The following is a 22,010-nucleotide window of genomic DNA, read 5'->3' on the forward strand; positions in this document are numbered from 1 at the left end:
GCTGGAACAATGCTTGGTATTCTGGCTTTCTACCTAATGTCTTAACTACCAAGGTGGTCAGAGTTACATCCATTCTCTAATGAATTAGTCGTTCTTTAAAATTTTAGTAAATATAAGGATACAGAAGAAAGCTATCAGTTTAAAACTCAGATTGGAAATGTTGGCAATGCTACCTAAATTCTATCCCTTATTCATCTCTTGGCTAAAGGTGTTCATCCACATATTATTAAAATCCTTTGCTCAACACCAGGAAAATAATGAAAAGCAGACAGTTTTCATGGCACTTTCCTAATGTTAAACACATCTCACTTGAGTAATGATTATTTTTCTAATGGTGGATGATCTTCCAGCCCAATCAGCAGAATAACACCACTGCCACACCTGGGAGGGGACTGTCCAGTTCTGCTCTGAACTGGGGCAGCCTCACCTTGAATATTACCAGCAGTTTTAGAAAGTACAACATAAATAAAAATATTAAGCTGTTGAAGAGCATCCGAAAGGAGGGCAACAAACATAGTGAAGGGCCTTGAGGGGAAACTGTGGGAAGAGCAGCTGAGGTCACTTGGTCTGTTCAGCCTGGAGAAGACTGAGGGGAAACCTCACTGCAGTTACAAATCCCTGTGAGGAAGAGGAAGGACAGACACTGATCTGTGCTCTGTAGTGACAGTGACAGAGCCCAGGGAATGGCCTGAAGTTGTGACAGGGGAGGTTTAGGTTGGATATCAGGAAAAGGTTCTTCACCCAGAGGGTGGCTGGACACTGGAACAGGCTCCCCAGGGCAGTGGTCACAGCACCAAGTCTGACAGAGCTGAAGAAGCGCTTGGACAATGCTCTCAGACACGTGGTGGGTGATGCTTGGAGTGTCCTGTATAGAGCCTGGATTTGGACTCAATCCTTCAAATTCAAAATATTCTGTGATTCTATTACCCATCACCTTATCTTATATTACTAGTAAAGGAAATATTCCCATAACACTCAACTATTTGTAGTCTGATGTCCTTCAAGTATGTCTTTCTGGAATCTGACGGCTTCAGAAATTCAAAGGTTCAGAATTTCAGATGTTTCTATCATAGTGGCAAAGCCAGGCTTGAATCCAGAGCTTCTGAAACAATGGATTTTGTGTCAAGTTAATGAGGAGAATGTGAGTGAAAGAGAGACTGTGTAGCTGTAAATACATTGTTATCTGGTAATATTGAGGTATTCCTAGCCTCATTTCAGAGGTGGTATTTCTGAATATAGGTCACAGTACTAACCTCTGTAATACAGTAACAGCAAGCCGGAATAAAAAGAATATAACCAAATACATTGTACAGTTCAAACAAAGACCTTTGAGTTATAGTTACAAAAAATAGACCAGGCTGAAAGATCACATCACAGAAGTCTGGAAAAGCTTAGGCCAGACTAAGCAATAATGTGTATTAAGGTAGTTTGCACCACTAATATGCTAAATTTTTTGCAGAATGCTAACTAAAAAACAGAAACCAAAAGCAAAACATACATGGAACAACAGTAGAGGATAATGCAGCACAGAGGTTAGACATAAAATTTCAAAATAATGAAAATAATAGAAGCAAATTGTTGTACAGTCTGTGACAAATATAAAACTACATCTGTGGAAGGAAAGGAAAATAAGGAATTTGGAGTATAAACTAAGAGCTGGGATTCAGAACAGCACAGATATGCAGGCAACTGGACCAGATGGCCCTTTTCTGTTTCTGTCATAACTTACGTTCTTGGAACCTGCAGAGCCTAAAACTGGTTTTGGAGACAAAAATTCCCCTGTCTCAACTGATAGCCATTGATGCTTGTGGCATTATTTCTTTCATTTCCTATCCCCTATAAATACAGACCATAAAAACAAATCTCACCTTATGGCCTCTGTGGGAAGAATCGACTTCCAGAGATAATAATTTCAAATGTATAATGACAATAAAGAAAGGACTAGCCTGGATCTGCAGGCTCAGGCCAGAACAAGAAGTTTTGCATAAATAAACACACAGTGGCATTACCCCTGGACAACGTAGTTGTCCCTACCATGGATGGCATTTTCCAGCTGGTCACAGTAGCAACCACTGTAATTATTGTTTGTGATGGGGAACATCAAAAACTGGTGATCACATTGACTGAGTTTTCATGGCTCACTGAACAGCTCTGAAATTTGAGTCAATGACCTGAAATACTCTATACATCCTCACCTGTGATAAGTCAGTACAATGTGGTACATATATCATGGATGTCAGCTGTATTCAGCTAAAAATTTTCATATTTTAGTTCAAAAAAATAGCACAAGTCATCATCAAAGCTCTAAGACCACCTCCTAAAGGTTAAGAAAGACCCTTTTAGACATATGCCTGTTGAAATGTCTCTGTGCTTTGCTCAGTGCAAAAACATTTCCTGCAATTCTGAGTTAGAACCTCCATATGGACATTAGCAAAATGCTTTGGAAGTGGGAAGTGCAGGACAAGCATATAGCTACTAACTATGCTATGTCTTAAAGTATTGCCAATTTCTAAAAGAACACCAAGTGATTCGATGACTTTTACCCAGATGCCAAATACCTAGTTCATCAGAGAAAAGTTCCTCCTGTGAGAAAATCATTAATACAGCCATTTTCATGTGTGCTTCCCTGGGCTCATGTGAGCTCCTTCACCTGTTTCCTCTATGTGAAGAAGAACGTTCTTCTGCCAGGATGGAGAAAGGTGGGCAGGAAGGAACTCACCTATGCAATACCATGGTCTTTTTGCACTGTGAAATAATGTTATGAAAGTAAAGTACGTGCCTGTGTGCCATCCAAACTCATCAAGCTTGACTCCCAAATGCACTGCCAACTGGCTCCTGTGCACGCTAAGAGCATCACGCCAGAACCCAGGGTATTTGGCATCTAGATGTTGTAGCAACATCCATGTGGATATGGGTTACTGACGTGTAATAGGTACTACCATTTAGGAAAGTGCTTTATCTCCTCATTGTTACACTGACACACCTAACAGTGGATTACAGCATACAATAACTAAATCCTATTGTACTTCAGACTTGTCTGTGAGATGTGATAAATGAAAAATAGATGAGTATATCTTCCGTTAAGCAGATACATCTGTAATTCTCTCTGAGGAAGATCACAAACAGAAGAAGAAAAATAAAGATGAGGAAAAGCTGCTGGAATACATATTCTCCTACTTCAAATTAATACATTCCTGGTAATGGCTGTTCGAATAAAATCTTTACCGTGAGTGAAGAATCTGGTGAAGAGGATGAAAGCATGTACAGTCTGAAGACTTTGCATCAGGAAAATGCTGAATTTTCTCATGACTACTTAAAAATAACAAAATATCAAGGGGGTTGGGAAAAAGGAAAATACATTTCACGTGTAAGCAAATATATATATATATACATGTGTGTGTGCATGTGTGCCCTTCATGGTTAGTATTACTCTATTAAATTATCACTTGTAAAATTATTTCTGTATTCAAGGATGCCTTTGACAAATAAAACTATAAAGTATCATAAATTCATTCATTAAATGAGTGAAAGCAGAAGAGAATTTTGCAAATTTCCTGTTGGACTAATTTTGCTTTTTGTGCCTCCAAAATTCTATTAGTAACTGTAATCAAAAGGGCTGAGGAACATGGGCTTCATTTTATCATTATTTTCCGCTAGGACATTCCCCTTGTAAAGGAAAATTACACTTTTCCCACTCTACATTCTAGCTGTAAAGCAATCTTTAATTGGCACTTATGCACTATCAAAAGTGATATGACATCTTATGAGCAGCAGGCATTCTGCCATCTAGACAGATGGGTATGAGCATAGGTTCAAGGCATGCCAGAGAACAATGTGTGCATCAGGGCTGTGTGGAACAGCCAGACTCCTCCCCAGAGATACTGAAAGGGCAGTCTGTGCAGATTATCAGCACTTTTGTGAGGTTGGGGTATGCTATCACCATTCCAGTGTGGTCTGCACTAACAATGAAAATGTAAAAAAATTTCTTGAAGCCATTTTAAGTGAGTTTTTTTCTATCTGAACTAATGTTAAGGGGAGAAAAAAGATATTTTTCCCTTTTTGGCACTTTGCTGGAACCTCTCAATTAGTCTTATCCAAAACGTATCAGCAGCGCTGTCAAGTTCCCTGCCAAAAGCCAACGTGTGACCTTCATTAGCTTGTATACCCTGAATACCCTTTTAGTGTCATGGGTCTTATTTACATTTTGCACAATGGTAGACTCTATTTAATCTGTTACTCAAAGTAAATGGGGATGAAAAATTACCTTCTTTGTCACTAAATAGTTTGCAATTAACACTGAACTGCAAATGAAGAAATAATGTGTCTCTTTGAGGAAACCATATGCTTTGAGCTTTAAAGTAGTTGTGGCAATACTGGTAGAATAGTTAATGTACAATGAATGCCATCTGCTGACTAATACAGAGTATTATCAAAGGCAAGTAGTTCAGATAACTGCTCTTCTTAAATGACTATACAACCTAACATGATATTGTTTGGACAATTATCTGAATCTAGACCAATTTTTTCCTTTGTTCTTCCCCTCCTATAGTTGATGTTACGCAGAATGCTTACGCAGAACACCACTAATGGTTTGTAAGAAACTATTCAGCCCCTCTGTGGAGAAGAAAAAATAATGGAAAACATCACACAGCAATTCTGGCACGTTCAAAATGGGCCTGCAGTCTTAAATGTGGAGGGTAGAAAAGCTGCACTGGGAAACTGGTGAAAAAAAAGATACTGATCCCTGTTTACTCAGTGCAGTGCACACAGAAAGCAGGCACCAGCAGCACAGCAAGGATGTAGGGTAGGTTAGAAATGTTGACCAGGGAGCAGAGTATGCTTCCTGAAAGAAAAAAGTAGAATTCATTGGCTTGCACAGTACCTGGAATTTCACTGAGAGAAGGTATTGCTGCCTGATGTTTACTTTCAGCTTTGCTCAGAGTAGCAGGGCCTTGTGTACATTGAGGACTGCATAAAGGACTGTTGGAATCCATCACTGCTTTCCCCCTCTGGCAGACACTGTTTGCTTTCCTTAGGTATTTGATCTTATCAGAACAAACCAGACAAATGTCTGTAGGATTACAAATAACTCTTAAATTATTTCTACTGATGGGAAAAATCATGCAACAATATATGAGAAATAATTGAAGGAGAACCAGACCTGCCTGTCACCTACTTTGCTATGGCCTGTAAAGCAGTTGGTTGGAATGCACATTGTACCCCAGGCACAATGAAGCAAGACGCCTTTCTGCTGGTTTGTCTCTCTCCAAATCATGCGGGACTCAGTTACTTTCCATTATATCAGCAGTAGAGGGTGACAGGTGAGTACAAACACCTTGAGTATATAGCTTGTGTTATCAACCCCTCAGAGTGTTTGCCTGCAAACAAGCCATGCCCTTGAAGATATTTAAAGCCACATATTTTTACACAGGGAAAAATTGCTTATTGCTGCTTCAGGAAGATCTTTATGATACTAGATAGGTAGAAATTCTCTATTCAAAAGTCTGAGTTGCTACTCCAGAGACAGACTGCTGCTACAAAGCAACTGAATGATTCCCAGAATCTTTCCATCAAAGTCAAGTGCTCAGAGCCTATTTATCTATTCCAAAGACTTGAGTTCCACCTTGAATCAGCAGATTTTTAGAGGCTGCAAACTGGGGACTTTAACGAAGAGCACCTTGTAGTGTCATCTTTGGAAAGCCACCAAATAGCAGTACATCAAACTAAAACACAATCTCCAAGATAAATGTCCTCTCCATTCCTAACAATACTTTCCCAAATAATTGTATAAACAGTATTATAAAAATAATAAAAATATTAGCTATATTCACCCATTTAGATTTTATAGCTGTCTTCCAAGTTCTCCATAGCACTCATTTCTCTGAATCTTTTCATTACAAGGGGATTCAGGTTTCTCTGAATCTCTGCAGAGACAGAATCATGCCCTTCAGAGTCATACAACATTCAAATTTTTTTCTTCAAGTTGGGATAGAATATTGACAGCTACTTCAATTCTGAAGTTTCTATTTTATGTCATATTTATGAAAAGGAGACCCTCACACCAATCTTTCCCTCTGCCCCTCCAGTCCAGTTTAGACCACTGTGGTTAGGTTGATCCCAGCCAGGAGCTGAGTACTGACAGCTACTCACTCACTTTACCTCCTCTATAGAGCATGGAGGAACAGGAACAAATGAATAGCTGGCTTTTGAGTTCACAAGAAGTAAATCAATTTGGACTTAGAAGCCAAAATCAATCTCTGCCTCAAATTAATTTCTATCTAGGCTCCTATTTTGTAACAAAGCACCAAAATAAATTCTAAGCTTCAGCCCTACAGGTATAAAGTAGAAATTAATAGGATTTTTGCAAAGGTCTTAAAAAATAATATATCTTAGGTCCATCAATTAATAGCCTTTGTTTCCCAATGTTACATCTAAGGAAAGAAGTAGACATCTGCAGAGTGTATCTGAAAAATGTGGGTAAGACCTTGACACACAGGAGTCCTGAGTCATCCTGAAGACCCCCTTTTTTTCTCCACTGACCACAACTCAAGCAAAGCTCCTAAGTTATCCATCTAGTTATTAGATCGATTCTAATGAAAGTTATACTCCCTTTCCCCCCCCTTTCATTTTAACCTGGTCAAACCTTTTGGCAGCTCTGTATTCCCATTTGTGATGTTTTATGTCAGACCTCATTTCAGAAACTCTCCCTGGAGCACAAGACAGGTCACAAGTCTCTTACGAAATTGATTAGCCAAAGCTAAAAGTATTCTCTAGAACCACACTGTGATATTGCTCAATATCTGTTACACAAACATGTTTACATTGATACTGAGTATTTTCACAATTCCATGTTAGCCCAACAGATTTAGAGTCTTTAACCACTCAGCAGCATCCAGTTTCAGGAACTAAATTAACATCAACAAACAAACTGAAATTTTCAAATGTATTAATACTTTCTATTCAATTTAATTACTCAAGATGAACACCATGCACTACAGAGCTGTAAAGTACCAACAATCCTGATCATTTGGTGTACAATGACATTGTTACTCTAAAATTTTGTCTCAGCCATGAGATTTGCTTTTGTCTCTATTGGTGACTGAAGGGAGAACGAGTCTCAGTAGAGAAAAACTGCCTGCTTTCTGAATTGACTCCGAAGTTACCCACAACCTGCTTCAGAATAGGGTAACATACAATATGATCTTAGTTACACTGGAGTAATTATAGGGATTTTCTACTCCCTGTGTCAATATATCTGTATCTATATATATAACATATCATCTATACACAGTAAGAAAACTAAGATCAGAATCTGGACCCTAAAATCTACTTTTGCAGAATCACATTTCTCTCTTTTGGAAACAGTTTTCAGCCCTTCAAAGACTTCAGAGGGAGAAGACTCCACTGGCTTCTCCTCAGTGTTTCTCTGAGTGCTATAGGTGGGATACTGTTTCCAGGGAATGTAAAAAAGATGCACAAATGCAGAAATACTTCCATTCGTCATTTCAAGGTACTTGGCCATATCGTGCACAGCTCGTTGGGGTTTTTGCATAACAATACCAATGATTTTAAAAAACATACATATATATGTATATATGAACACATATATATATATATATATGTTCAAGAGGAGAAAAAATAGAGAGGCAGCAAGGGACAGGGAGAAGTTTAGTCTAGAAAATGGTGAGCCAGTAAACTCCAGTTAGGCAATGTTTTTTCTGTCCTCACTCCCCACAATCTGTACTCGTTCTGCACGGAACTCAGTGAGAGTTTTAAAAGTGATTTTAGGAGGTTTTTTCCCCTCGTTGGTGATGGGGAATTTTTTTTTTCAGTGACTAATAACCATGGGGCTGCATTTCACTCTAATGATAAGGGCTTATTTCACCTGAACACTATCAGGAACTCAAAGAGTAGCAAAGGATTTGAAGAATTGGCCAGATATTGGTGGCAGTTAATATTTAGAGTGATCCCAAAAGTTTGAGATGCATCATGTGTAACTAGCAGAATTTTACAGAGTAATAGAGAGCCGGGGAGGAACATGTGAAAGCATATGTGCTGATGGGAAATCTTCCTGTTTAAGTAATTGAAAAAAACTCTTGTTTTCCACAAGGTCTAGTATTCATGTTTCTCCTTTAAAAAAAAAAAAATAATGAAGAAAATATTAGTTCAGGGACAGCTGGAGCCTTTCTGTGGCTTTAGCATCAAAGCTCAGTCAGCTTCATTCTCCCTGTCCCCCAACTTGGGTTTGTTCTCTCACATTTTCCTTCTCTCCTTCAGGGAACATTGACAGCTTTCTTGCCTGCCTTCCATTGGGAACAGGAAGCATAAATTATTTCTTCATTCTTGCTTTATTCTTCCTTATGCCTTCTTCTATTGTTCTCTGAGGAGTTTAAAGCCATTTAATTTCTGTATGCCCAGGTGCACCAAGCAAATGATGTACCTTCCAAATGTGTTTCATCCATCTACATCACTCCTACTAAACATCATCCTTCAGATTAGCTATATTAAGTTTGGCTCTCACCCATGTGGAAAAGTTTGTCATCTGTGTTCTGTATTTTATATAAGCTAATACTTTCCCAGAACATATTCTCAAAATTAATTTCTCTTGTTTTCCTTTTTACTCTTCAAAGTTAATTGAATTTCATCAGCAGTTTTTCATCTATTATAAAACTGTTGAACACATCCCAATCCATCTCAGGCATATGATTATTTTAGCAGCGTAAGCTCACATGAAGTTGCTTTACACTGCATTTCAGGTATGTCAGAGTGAGGTCAAAAGGGATTACATGCACTGTTCTGTCATGAGACAAAATTCCTTTCAGGTGCGGTGTGTGCACTGCATTGAAAAGTGAATTCTCTGGTTAAGCTGTGTCAGAAGCCTGGCCAAAAATTTATCAAAACAGAAAAATGGGCAGTCCTAAATGTACAGTTTCTGCAGGAGAGCATCTGTGTTAGACAAATAGTATTTTGTTATGTAATTCTTCCTTTCTTAATTAATTCTTTCTCTGAATCTTTAGAATATTTTAGCAATACATTCATGAGCTATTTTGTCAGCCCTTTACAGAACATTAGGTTAACTCCAGTTTTCTTTACATCTCCTTTTCCAATGCATCCATATAGTATATCGCCCCTGAAAATTCTAACACTTTTAGTGCCATGTTTTAGTCTTGCTTTAAACTATCACAAATTGTGGCTATTCCTATCAGCTTCTGAATTTGTCTTAGTTAACATCCTAGGTAATTTCAACAGCAGTCTTAAAAGAGACCCATTCCAGCTACAGTCATCAAAGAAAACAAGTGATGAAAGAAGGAAGTGGAGAAAAGCGTAAATTATCTTCATGAATAGATCAAAAAAGCATCTCTCAACACAAATCTGAAAAAGAACCTAAAAACCCTAAGATACAACTTTGGGAAAAAGATTAATCACATGATGCCATGCACATATCTGAAATGCAGCCTGAGAAATGCATGCAGTTCAGGGTATTTTTTCAGACAAATTGATAGATATAAGTATGTTTACAGAACACAACAGACCTTGTGTTAAACTGTCCTCAGCTAAACTCCAAACATGCCTCTTCCCATTCTAAAAAAAGATGGGATACAAGCTTTAACCTCATTTAACCTCACAAACTGTGTAATTAACCTTGCTGATGAAAACATGAAACATGATTAACAACTTCAAAACACACCACTAAACACTGTCCTGTAGAAGCTTTCACTGTGAAAGCTCCAAGTTGTTCAGCTGCTTTGAACCGAGAGCAAATGAGGCAAAGTCTGTATCAGTAAAAGAACTCTGCCTTTGTTAATCACGCTGTCCAGTACCTACTTTTCAGAGGCAACACCTGTGTACCAGCCAACACAGAATCTAGCTGTCCCATATTAATAAGAAGAAAACTACAAGACTGTGCAAGAGTACATAGGACACTTGTCAACACTGACCTCATTTCACTATTGTTGACAAATGTACTGTTACATTAAAAACAACTGTCTGAAGATGAAGGCTTGGGTTCCAGCTCTTTCTGCTAAAGAACAACTCCAGGATAGGAATTCATTTCTCTCACATGACATATCTCAACAATATTAGCAACAGACACCTGCAGACAGTGTCTCAAAAGCAACCTAGGAATCTGTCCCTTTCAAAAATATTCCTCATTTCTGTGTATAGACACATAGAAATGCCTGACACCAACATTTGGCTTTTCTTACTGATGCTTGGATTCAGCCACCAACTGGACACATCCAGTTTAGGTATCTAAATCTAGGTAAGTATATGTGCACTGAGTTATCTGCTTTAATGGCCAAAAGTGCTCTGGCAGCGTGGAAGCAGCTGCTGTCATGGAGTCACCCCTCCCCAACACAGAGCATTGCCCACTCAACTGTGGGCAATGAAATCCCTGTTCAGTACAAGGAAAGGACTTAGAAAAACTCTCCAGGTTCCCACCTATAGCTATTAAGTGCACAGTTCGGGCTCCTTGGCCTGCACAGGATGAGGGGCTTGACGCAGGGGTGACTTGCCAAAGAACATGTTCCCAGGGCCATTCAGGTGTGCTGGGGTATCTGACATCCCTGCATGACACTGACAGAGACGATACAAGACCTACAGAACATCTTTGCCCTCTGCAGCACTAGTTAAACACCAGGCTAGACTCCTCTGGGAACTTTTTGCAGAGGACTGAGTCAAGTCTCCAGCCTCTTTATTTTATTCTGCTGATTTTGTCTGGGGCAAATTCTCATAGCATGAAAAACATGAAAAGGTGCTGAAAGCAAACTGTACTGACTGGATTAATTAGACACTGAGACCCATCTAGTGACAGTATTTTCTCATTCCCATTGAAACTGGTGTTTTCCTTTTTTAAGTGATACAAGTGGAGAATATCAGGTTTATAATGTTGTGAGCAAGAGAAAAATCAGCAGCCCTTGTAACATTTATAATGCAAGAAACCCATTTAAATTATTTCGATAGCTCAAGCAAGAATGCTGGATTTACCAAGCCAAATTAAATTCAGTGTTTACTTGCTTGAATTGAGAAGTTATAAATCATTGCTTTGGCAACCATCCCAGATAGCAATAGGTTATGAGTATTAAAAGAGGATTATATTATTAACTCTTTTTTAGAAACTAAATATTTTCCTTGTGTCTCAAAAATTCCAGTAAACAGTGTCCAAAATATTTGGCATTTTCTACAAACATTACAGTAAGTTAACAACCTTTGTACCATATGTAACCTTCCTTACAAGTGACCAATTTTGTAGGTATTTATCCAAGTGGATATTCCTCTTGGAGTATAAATTGAAACAGATGTCAGTGAACAAATACAATTTTCTTTTCTAGCATGTTCACAGCAGCAAGCCTGAGAAAAGGCAACAATTCCAAAATCAGAAACATGGTGTTTGCTGGTACATTCACCAGGTGTTCTAAAAGTCTCTTTTTACTGTCCTGACTGAGCTAAAATCACTTAATCTTCCACTAGCAGACACAAATATGAGTAATACGTCTGAGACTGATAAAGGGAAGAGTTAATATAAAGGTCAGATAACAAAGAGCAAGGCACCACCTGGAATACAGAGTAAAAAATCAAGTTGCATCTTTCTTGACTTCAAAATGAATCCATCAAAGAAAGTAATGATATAGATCCCAAGAGCAACATGCAAATCAGGGGATTAATCTCTAGCAAAATGTTTTATGTTATGGAAACCCACAAATAGATTTGATTCAGTGACAGTAAATCAAACATGTTGGATAGTTCTGTTTGACTGATGAGTATACATGCCACTGGCAGCAGGGCAATGACATACACAGGATCACAATAAAATACGCTCGCTGGCAGTTCAGCAGCCATTGCTCAGTCACACTAAAGGGAAAAAAATAAAAAGAAAGCTCCAGGCAAAATTTCAATCCAGATAATAAGAATATAATTTTCTTGTCTACTTTTTCCTTGCTACTCTTTTCTGCTGATCAGGGAATTAGCAACTTATAAAGATGGGTGAAAAAGAATATTAAAATCTGTCTGCAAGGCTTTTTTGCTGTTATTGTTTTGTGCTATTAGTGACTTTCTCCAGCTAATGCATACCTGCATAGTAACTTTGATACATTATCTGCAAGTCTTTTCTCAACTCTCAAGCTCTACTGTATCTGACTGTGACCTTCCCACTCCCTATTAAAGCAGTGGTTAAGGTAGAAAGGGGCTGCCATTAGCGATATTTATTGTCAATGCAGAAGGAGAGGCAGTTGCCAGGGACATTCAGAAGATGAAGCTGCTCTGAATCACACTCTGGTGTAGTTTGTGTCTTTCTGGATGAGAAGCCTAGGGAGGCTGAGGCCAGGCTATTCCACACTACATCAGCTTTACTGCTTGGCTCCCAAGCACCAAGCTCTCCCAGCTACCAGGCTTCTTCAGCACATGCCAGAGTTCACAATTAAACAAGAACATCCTTGCCACTGAAGCCACACTGAAGCTACACCAGAGCCTACTGGTGTCTGCATGGATTGAGGAGTGCCTTGGATATGCTCTGGGAAGTGTAACTTCAGACCTTTAGACCTCACAGCTGAATGAGCTCTGCCCAGTCTTGACAGTGGCTGAGACAGAAGGTTTGCTACAAGGAGGGAAGGGCTGGAAGGAGGCAAAAAGGAACACCAGGGGTACAGAGGAATAGATGCTAGCAGAGCCTTAGAGCACTTCAAGCTAACAAGAGATCTATCACGAAGAGAGAGAGATCCATGAAAAACCTACGACAAAATAAGAAACACTATATTTATATATATATTTGAATTTTTTGGTTTGAGAAAAAAAAGATAAAAAAACAAAAATAATTATTTGTGATAAACAGTCTAAGCTTTTAATGAGAGTGAACAGGTCTGGAGAAGAAGGTGGTCAAGTCCAAACCCCACCAATTTTTGAATAAACAGAGAGTCCAGAGCAGTGAAAAAGAGCTCCAGACCTGATTATCTCATTATTAGACATACGAGTAATATCAGGTTTGTGCTGGCTCCCACTCAGCCTCCTCAGCATCTGTTATGGGTACAGATGGAAACCTGTGAGCTTCCAGAAAAATAGTAAAGGCTGTTTCCTATGGCAGGGATCAGGCTACTTGGCTTCCCAAGATACACACTTGTGCTAATGATGCTGCCAAGTAATAGTTCAGCAAAACTTTCTTTTTTTTAACTGTGGCAACCAGTCAGAATGTTTATTTAATGCTGTTTCAAAGGTTTTGCTCCTCATCTCCAAAGAAGGCTTGCTTTTAATGAACAGATTACCTGATGTTCCTGGGGATCCTGTTTCTCCTACTGTTAACTCCTAACCAGCTCACTTTTTGATTCAGAACAGAGACATAACGGGATTGCCTGGCAAGATTTTGGCAGCTGCAGGACTGCAGGTATTGCCTCTGTGAGACAAAACCAGATACTAGCTTGTGCTGGACACATAGGTCCAGCCAGCTCCAATGGACCCACCAGAGAACACAGCTGAGCTCATCAGAAAGGAGGGGGAAGTGCTCCAGGCTCCAGAGCAGGGGTTCTGTGCAGCCTCTGGAAAACTGTGGTGGAGCAGGTATCACACTGCAGCCTCTGGAAATCCCATGTTGCAGCAGCTGGACGTCTTCTGAAGAAAGCTGCAGCCTCTAGAGAGCAGCAGACCTGGCAGAAACTGTGGCCTCTGGAGAGGAATCCACACAGGAACAGGTTTTCTGGATCTGTGGCTTGTGGGGGCCCCACACTAAAGCAACCCATTCCTGAAGGACTGCACCCCTTGAAAAGGACCCACTCTGGAGCAATTCTTTAAGAACTGCAGCCTGTGGAAAGGAGCAACACTGGAGTAGTTCATATGGAGCAGATGCAACAGCAGAGACCCCACACTTGAACAAGGGAAAAGTGTGAGGAGAAATTAACAATAATAACAAGGCATTGTGGACTGACTGCAATTCCCATTCCCCCTTCAAATGCTCACAAGGGGAGAAGGCAGAGGAGTCGGGAATGACAAAGTCTGAAGCAGTGCTGGAGATAACTTGCCGGTTTACCCTTTCTCAGACTGCGTCGATCACGGCCACCCTCAGACTATAAATAGCCAGAGCAGCAGTAGAGCAAGGCTGCTCTCTACAGCACATGGTAGATCTGCACCTAGGGTCAGATTAAAGATCAGGGAAGGGTCTTTTACATGGTTCCCAAGGAAATTTATTTAATAGAAACCTCCAAAAACAAAAGACATGGACACCACCATACAGCAACTTAAATACAGGTAAATCAAGCCATGGGTGCAAATTCTAACCAATAGGGGCCACCTAGGGGAGGAGTGTAAGGTGGGGTTTACAACACAAACCAATGGGGAAGCACAAGGGGAGGGACAGTTTACATAAACCAATAGGAACTTGAGTATGGAACGTTCCAGATTAAGGGGTAGGTACAAAATGGGATTGACAATTCAATGGGAGGGAGAAGAGGGAGTGTTCAGGAACAAGGGGTAGGGTTTACAATGATTGATGGTAAAGGGGAGGAGATAATTTTGGTTAAACCAACAAAGCGGGGGGAGGGGGGGGATAAAATAGAACAAACCACAGTAAAGAAAAATTTCAACTTCTTAAAAGAAAACATACCACAACAGATTTGAGTCTGGGAAGAATGGGGTTCATGGACATAAGATGTTTTAGTTCCTCTCTTTGCTTTTCAAAATTCTACCCTATTTTTAACTGGCAACAAATTCTAATTATCTTTCTCAAATAGAGTCTGTTTTGTCCGGGACAGTAATTGGTAAGCAATCTCCCCATGAACTTTTTCATCTTGTTTTCTTATCCTGTCCTGCTGCAGAGGAGGGCTGACAGGAACGATGGGCATGTGGCAGTGAGCCAAGCTTAACTCACCCCAATGTGGGTTAGCTCATTCACCTATCAAGACCAGAAAATGAGCAAAGCACAGGCTTTAACTCAGAAAAGTCCTCTGTAAAGAAAACAGTGAGTTGTATTCTTCCCCAAAATAGGATCAGTGATCAGGTTGGTTGCAACTCCCAGACCCTGCAGAGAAGAGAGATCAGTAATTGGGGATGTTTTGTAGGAGCTGTCTTGAATGTTCAAAATTTTTTTCTGGTTATGCTTATTTTAAAGTTTGGTAAGCAATAAGAAGCTCAGTGCCCAAGAAAGACTGCTGTTTCAGAAACATACGTTGGTGACAGAAGTCACTGTAGGACCATAGACACCCAAGGCAGCCTATGGTTTTGTTAACAGGGTAACTTCTACTGAATTAATGTGTTCAATTAATACAAGGCTAGATGAGACAAGAATGAGATTTTACCACCTCATGTTCTCATAAAATATTGGTGAAATCAGGGTGTGCTGATGACCAATTTTTTAAGATATTTACAAGATCTAACTTTTATAAACTAGTGTCATGGTATACTAATTTAGAAACAACACTAATAGAAATGCATGTAAAAGAAGTCTGAGATATATGAAAGCAGTTATGTTTTACAAGGTATGTGAAATCAGATCAAAACCTTTAACAAGTCCTCCAAGCCTCCTTAGAAAAACCTCTTCTGATAGAAAATGGAGAAGGCACAAAAATAACACCTTAAACCAGGTTACCTTCCAGCTCAGGACAGCTCATCTAAATCCTCATCTTTAACTGGGTAATCTTTGGATAATCTTGTCCAGTTAAGTAGTGCCACCAATTTTTATTTTTCATTTCTCAAGTTTACCCCAACTCTGATTTTAGTGCCCCTCCCAGGATAAACTTATACAAGTTTTCTGGTAGAAGCTGTAAGAACTTGCTAGCCATAACATTTTGTTGAGATTTTCAGTGTGTAAGCACTGCTTTAAACATGCCAGGCAAATCTTTCTTCACTTGGGCACAGTTGTAGGTCCTAAAGTGAGCTGGAGTTAAGCAGAACAAATGCCTCCCTGCCGTATTGTTTAAAGACCAGTTCTATGAGCAGATGCTTGAATGTGTGTGCAGCTGTGGTGTGAGCCAGCTCAGGGACACTGCCCTGTCCCTCCCACACTGCTGGAACATAGGAGAAAGAGGAGAGATAACCTGCATGTGAGGGCTAGTTAGATCCATCTGTCCTGACTGCCTTGGGGAGGAAACAGTCCATTGCAGAGCAACACATACAGATCCAGAGTGAGAAGAGAAAATTAAAACCTCCTCTTTTCACACACTATTAGCAAGGTTTCTTCTTTTGTGTAAGTGCCAAGGCAAGAGCTCATTGCTTGGTCAGCCATGTACATTTTCTAGCTGTATTCAGGTACTCATAGCCTGCTCTCCACTCCAGCTCCTCAGGAGACTCTTATTACAGTCATGTAGCTGCCATAACTGTGAGTCTTTATCTTTCCTCTCTAATAAAGGCAGTCCCAAGGGCAACCAGCAGCACTACCCACTCCACCTGCCACCTGCAGCACTCCACACAAGGGCTTCAGAGCCTGAGGTGGACAGCCTTGTGCATCTGTCCCTGGCAGCTCACTAACCCACCAGGGAATTACAGGAGTTCACTCCCTGGGCTACATTTCAGCCTGCACCCTTGTCCACAGCCATGACAGAGCATGCACAGTACTTGGTCTTAAGGGTGTCTTTATTACAGCTGCACCAGGAACTGGACAGAGCCAATCCATCTTGCATTTGTGGATGTGTTTTGCTTGGGGGGGATAAAAATGTGATGTTATTATAGCTACTGTTCTTTGCCCTGTTGTGTTTTTATGGGAACATAAGGGCAGATGTACTGGGCTGAGTTAGCTCTATAAACTAAACAACTTGTGTTTAACTGTGACCAGTCACACCATTCTTTCATATATCTCATCTTCTAATGCTGCTTGTTCTGGTATGTTTTTATACTTTTTTTTTTTTTCCACATCTTGTCCCTCTTTAAAGTATCCCTAATGGTGAAGGAACAACAGAAAAAAATAAAAACCCAAAGTGATGATTTTCACAAAATCTAGCAATGTTGTTGGGAAAAGGTGTGGAAATTTCAGAAACCAGTGTGATAAAGTTGCTAGATAATTGTATTTCATACCAGCATAAAAGCTAAATTATAACACTTTGTGCTGGTCCTTTCTGTGTGGAGACTGATGGAACTTAGGGATCATTGTAAAGTCCAACAGCAACTCATAAAAGTGCTGTATAATGTTTAGTAAGTTACCAAGGATAAGGTTTAACAGCTGAGAAAATAGAAGGATTTTTTTTTTCTTAAATAAATGCACAAATATTCTGTTCAGTTTGAGTCTGCCGAGGCTTCTGGAAAGATTTAATTCATATTGGATCCATTCAAATTGTCAGCAAAGGATTTGCCTGCCCTAATCTTATTTGAGAAGCGATGTTAACACTGTTTCTTTAGCTGAAAACAACTAAAGAAGGTAAAGGCTGAAATTACATGAAATGCAAGTGGTTAGTAGATTTTGTAACACTTAAAAAGTATTTTTTAATGATTGTGATATTTTATTCTTACTTGCATGCATGTTTCTGCCTTTTGAGAGTTCTTGTCCTAAAAAAGGTATAGAAATGAATGTCCTGGGTTTTTAAACACCATTTTATAGCTGAATGACAATTTATATATGCTTGTGACCATTGCTAAATTACATCTAGTGAGCTTCATATTTTATGTGTGTGTACACGTGTTCATTTAAAAAGTTCTTCAACTTCAGCAGCAAATTCATGCTAACTTTCTAGGTATGCCTGATTTGGACTGCCAGAAAAAATTACTTTATACTAGTAATGCTATAGCAGGTGTTACATGTGTAAAAATCCACTATAGCTCCTTTTTGACTCTCCTTCTTAATCTTCACTTGTTTTGGCTGACAGAGTCTAGTGTTTTGTCCAATTAAGAATGCTTAGTTTCATACCTCATTGTTCATTATGTCATGGTTGGTTAACATCTATACAAGTGTTTTCTACCAAACCAAGGATATCCCATTTTCTTCTGAGCAAGCAATAATATATCCTTCTGTTGCCAAGATTAAGACAACACAGCAAGACCATTAAAAGGGATATAAATAATATTCTTTACAATTTAAAGACTGAAAATATCTCATGTTGCTTGACTTTTGTATCTCTTGGTACAATAAATAATTTGTAGGCAGCATTTGGACTGAAAAAACAATTCCAGACACTTTTACTTTCCAGAGACTGCCTATTTACCACTAGCTGTCTCACTAGCACTGGTTGATGAAGGCAATAAAAACAGTTAAGTTTATGTTTCCTAGCATTGTCAGGGATTTGGGAAGTGAAGAAATTTCAGACAGAAATATTGCACTTTTCAGTCAGGCAGCACATTTCTCAAATGGGAGTCTGTACAAGGAGCCACAGCATTTATGCTCCATCAGTATGTCATGTTTACAAATGCTTATGTCTGCATTTAATATGCAGCTTTAAAAAGACAAATACTATGCACAGTTCTTGTTGCTGTTTGAAGCAGGTTAATTTTTACTACTAAGAGTAATACTGGCTTAACATCTTACTGGAGTTTGTTTTCCTTTGCTTTAAGAAAAAGGAAATGTTGAAGACTGTTACTCAGTGGTTCTACAACCTCATTTTGTTTTTGACTGAATGCCTGAACACTAATGCAACTTCTAAATTTTATTTTCTTTTACTTCATTTTTTACTGTATTTTAATTTTGTTTGAGTATTTGATTTTGTTTTATTGCTACATGTACTGGATTCCTGTACTTCTTAGTTAACATTCCCTCAGTGAAAATGATTTGGACCTCATTTCTAGGATTTAGTTACCTGGAGTGGAAGTTAAAAAGCACTGTTTTATCCTAGTGAGACAGCAGGGATCCCATCAATATTTTCTGTGCTGAATGATTTTCAGAGCAGATGCAGTTCTCTTTCACATGGGTGTAGATCAAGAGCAACTCTCCTGATAGGAATACATTTATATTCCAGGAAGGATATTTGAATCATATGGCATTTTTCACTTAGCTTTTTTCTCCTGATGGCTGTGAAGAATTGCAAAGGCAAGAATGGCATAGCTTGTCATGCACAGAAACCAACACTGGTTCACCTGGCAGCTCTTGATCTGTCCAGGTGCCCTACAAGCCTGGCTCCGTGGAAAAGGTGCCCAAGGGCTCAAATCTTGCTGCTAGGCTTGTGGTATATATTTGCAGCTCAGATCCTTCTTCCATTTTAGTATGAAGATATAAGTCCTGCTGACTTCAAAAACAGCATGACTGGACCTTGAGGTGAAGCCAGACTCAATTATGAGCAAATACTGCTCAAGTCAAGCAATACAGATTCCTAGAGTGACTCAACTGGATGCATCTCACTGGAGATTTTTTAGTCCTAAACTAAACCCCTAAATATCAGGGTGAGGTTGCATTTCTAAGAGAATCCAAATCTCTATGCTGTGTATGAGGCCCAGCAGCCCACATCTCAAGGACAGCGTAACTGTCTACACAAAAAGTGACACCAGTGGCTTGTGTCCCCACCAGGACCTGGGGGCCCCTCTCCACCTCTCAGCAAGATTTCCAGGGCATGTGGCTTTGCCTGGGGCGGTAGATCAGAGCTTCCAGATCCAGATTAGACACTGGGCATTCCCAGCAAGAGCAGCCAGTGGGCATGGAGAGTATGGCATTTGTAGTTCACCAGTGAATAATGGGATATAAAGCTCTGCATCAACAGATACTGTCACTCTTGCAGAGCTTCCCTTTCCTTTTCCCTTTTCCTGCCTAAGTAGAGATTACTCTTACAATCTATTGTGGAAAATTCAAAACCAGAATTAATCTTTGTCTATTGCCTTATCACCTCAGAAAGTGGGAAAAAAAAGTGGCGAGAAAAAGACAGAGAAAATGAGCAAACCCAGCTTTGCAAACTGCAAAAGTAAAATACTCAATATAAGCTAGACAAGTAGGAGGTGACAAATTATATGAAAATAAATCAAAGACACGGTGTTAAATCATGAAAAATTATAAAATTCAGGGTGTCAGACCTTCAAAGAGATTTTTACAGACTAACTTGACAACTTTTCCGGTAAGGACTGGTTTTTACTAGAGATGGGGAATTCAGCAGATCTCATCTACATCTGATTCAACAAAGCATGAGGACATACAGGAATTAGTTCAGCTGGAGAAGATGGAGAAGATAAAGACAAATACAGGATTTATAACAAGTCTATTAAATTGCCTGATGAGGAGGCAATAATGTTATGCTGAAAGCAAACCACTGGTGTTGGATAAAGGTTCACAATCCTGAAGAATTAAAATTGTTTACAGTTTTGTTAGATACACCAGTAAAACAAAGCAGGAATATGTGCTAAGAATGTTGGACATGAGCATGAGATTTTGTCTGTGCATGTGAGGGTAAGGGCAGCATATTGTGAGATGTGAATGGACTTCAATTTGCATGATGTGCAATACTAAAATATGCTGAAAGTCTTTAAGGAATAATAAAAATAATATCTGCTATAAGCAGAAAATTCAGAAGTTAGAAATTATGATGGTGAAGAAATTACTGTGTGTACAGTTTGCAACCCTCACAGTCCTAATCAATGGAACAAAAGTTATGAAGAAAGGCACACTGTTCCCATGACCACACAAGTCTTTATCACAAAAAAAAAATAAGCTAGGCTGAGTTGCTGACAAAGCAGAGAGAATGTAACTGTTCTCTCAGAGCATTTGCAGTAGCTACCTGCAAAAGCATATCTCTGAAAAATGGATCTCAAATACCTTCTGGCTCTGTATTCCACTATTTCTTTTGGACAGATGACATCTGGCTTCAAAAGTCACAAACCTTGCTCTCTGCTAAACAGAGCAGCGTTTGTTTACAGTCTGATGGCAGAGCTATGCATAGTCAGTGTTACAAGTCCCACATGAACTTAGGTACACCTTTGTTCAACAAATTGTAACACCTGAATACTGTCATCTTTATTTTGGCATCTCATCAGGTCAGGCAATATGTCTGAGCTAATGTTGGGCTGTCACTTTATACCAAATAAGACTCCATCTGTTCCTTCAGAGGCTGTGATTAGTAGTTATCCTCAGTGGCTGAGAAATTATGCTCCTACAGTGGTGCCTTTGGCTTTAGCCCCTGTCCAATGCACCTGTCAAACCACGTTTACATTGAAAGCATTGTCAAAAATTGAGGTGCTCTCTGATTCTGCCAGGTGTAGTGTTATTTTCAGCAAGATGCAGACTCAAAACAGGCAAAATATTTTTAAAGACAGTTTTGTCAGGAAATGGAGAGACGGTAGTGGGAAAACAGTAAGAGCAAAAGTAATTCAACAACTGAATGGAATTGGACAAAAACTGCTTTGATTTTAGGACTGTTGTTTATCATTCTCACTTTCGTCAGGAATTACCTTTGAGAGGTCATCAGTGTAAAGAACTAACACTTGAGACAGAAGCCTTATTTTCTTTCTCCAGATATATGTCAGGATACTTCTAAGTTTCCACATTTCCCTTTATACAAAAGGTTTGTCTCAGGACAAGAAAATATCAGTGTTTAGAAAGGAACCAGGAGGAATTACTAACTGAGGATTACTACTTCCTTTTTAAATATTTGATGTACTGAACTTCTGGTAAATTGGGTTCAAGTTTCTTAGCAAAAAGTTCTTACTTTACCTCCAGTGAATCTGAATATCCAAATGTAAACTCTTCGACATTTTCCATGAGTTTACTGTCCAGCTATGTATTTTATGTACATGTATATGTATGTCCAGCCTGTTGTTTTTAATTCACTAGAGTAACTTGAAACTTTTAGTGCCTAAGGATTTAATTTTTAATTTATGTTAATTTACTTGAGAAAATACACTGCCTCAAGATTCTTCAATTTACTTGCAGTTTCCTTTTTTAAGTGTACATTTTACTGATTTTCATGTACATATATCACACTGTATATGAACTGGTCATTTACCCCAAAAATAAATATAAAACCAAATGTTACCAAAAATAAATATTTATATAAGTAGTTTTCTCTAAAGCACAAGCATTTGAAAAGTTAAGCCTTTCATTATGCCCTTCAGTAAATTTCTAGTTCCATCAAATATTTATATAAACGTTGAATCAAGCCCAGTCAAGGGCTTTACAATTATAAAAATCTGCAGCA

The sequence above is a fragment of the Pseudopodoces humilis genome, chromosome 2 (assembly GCF_049639895.1).
Source record: "Pseudopodoces humilis isolate 2021_Gansu_Grassland_sample_001 chromosome 2, ASM4963989v1, whole genome shotgun sequence".
In the NCBI taxonomy this organism is placed as follows: domain Eukaryota; kingdom Metazoa; phylum Chordata; class Aves; order Passeriformes; family Paridae; genus Pseudopodoces; species Pseudopodoces humilis.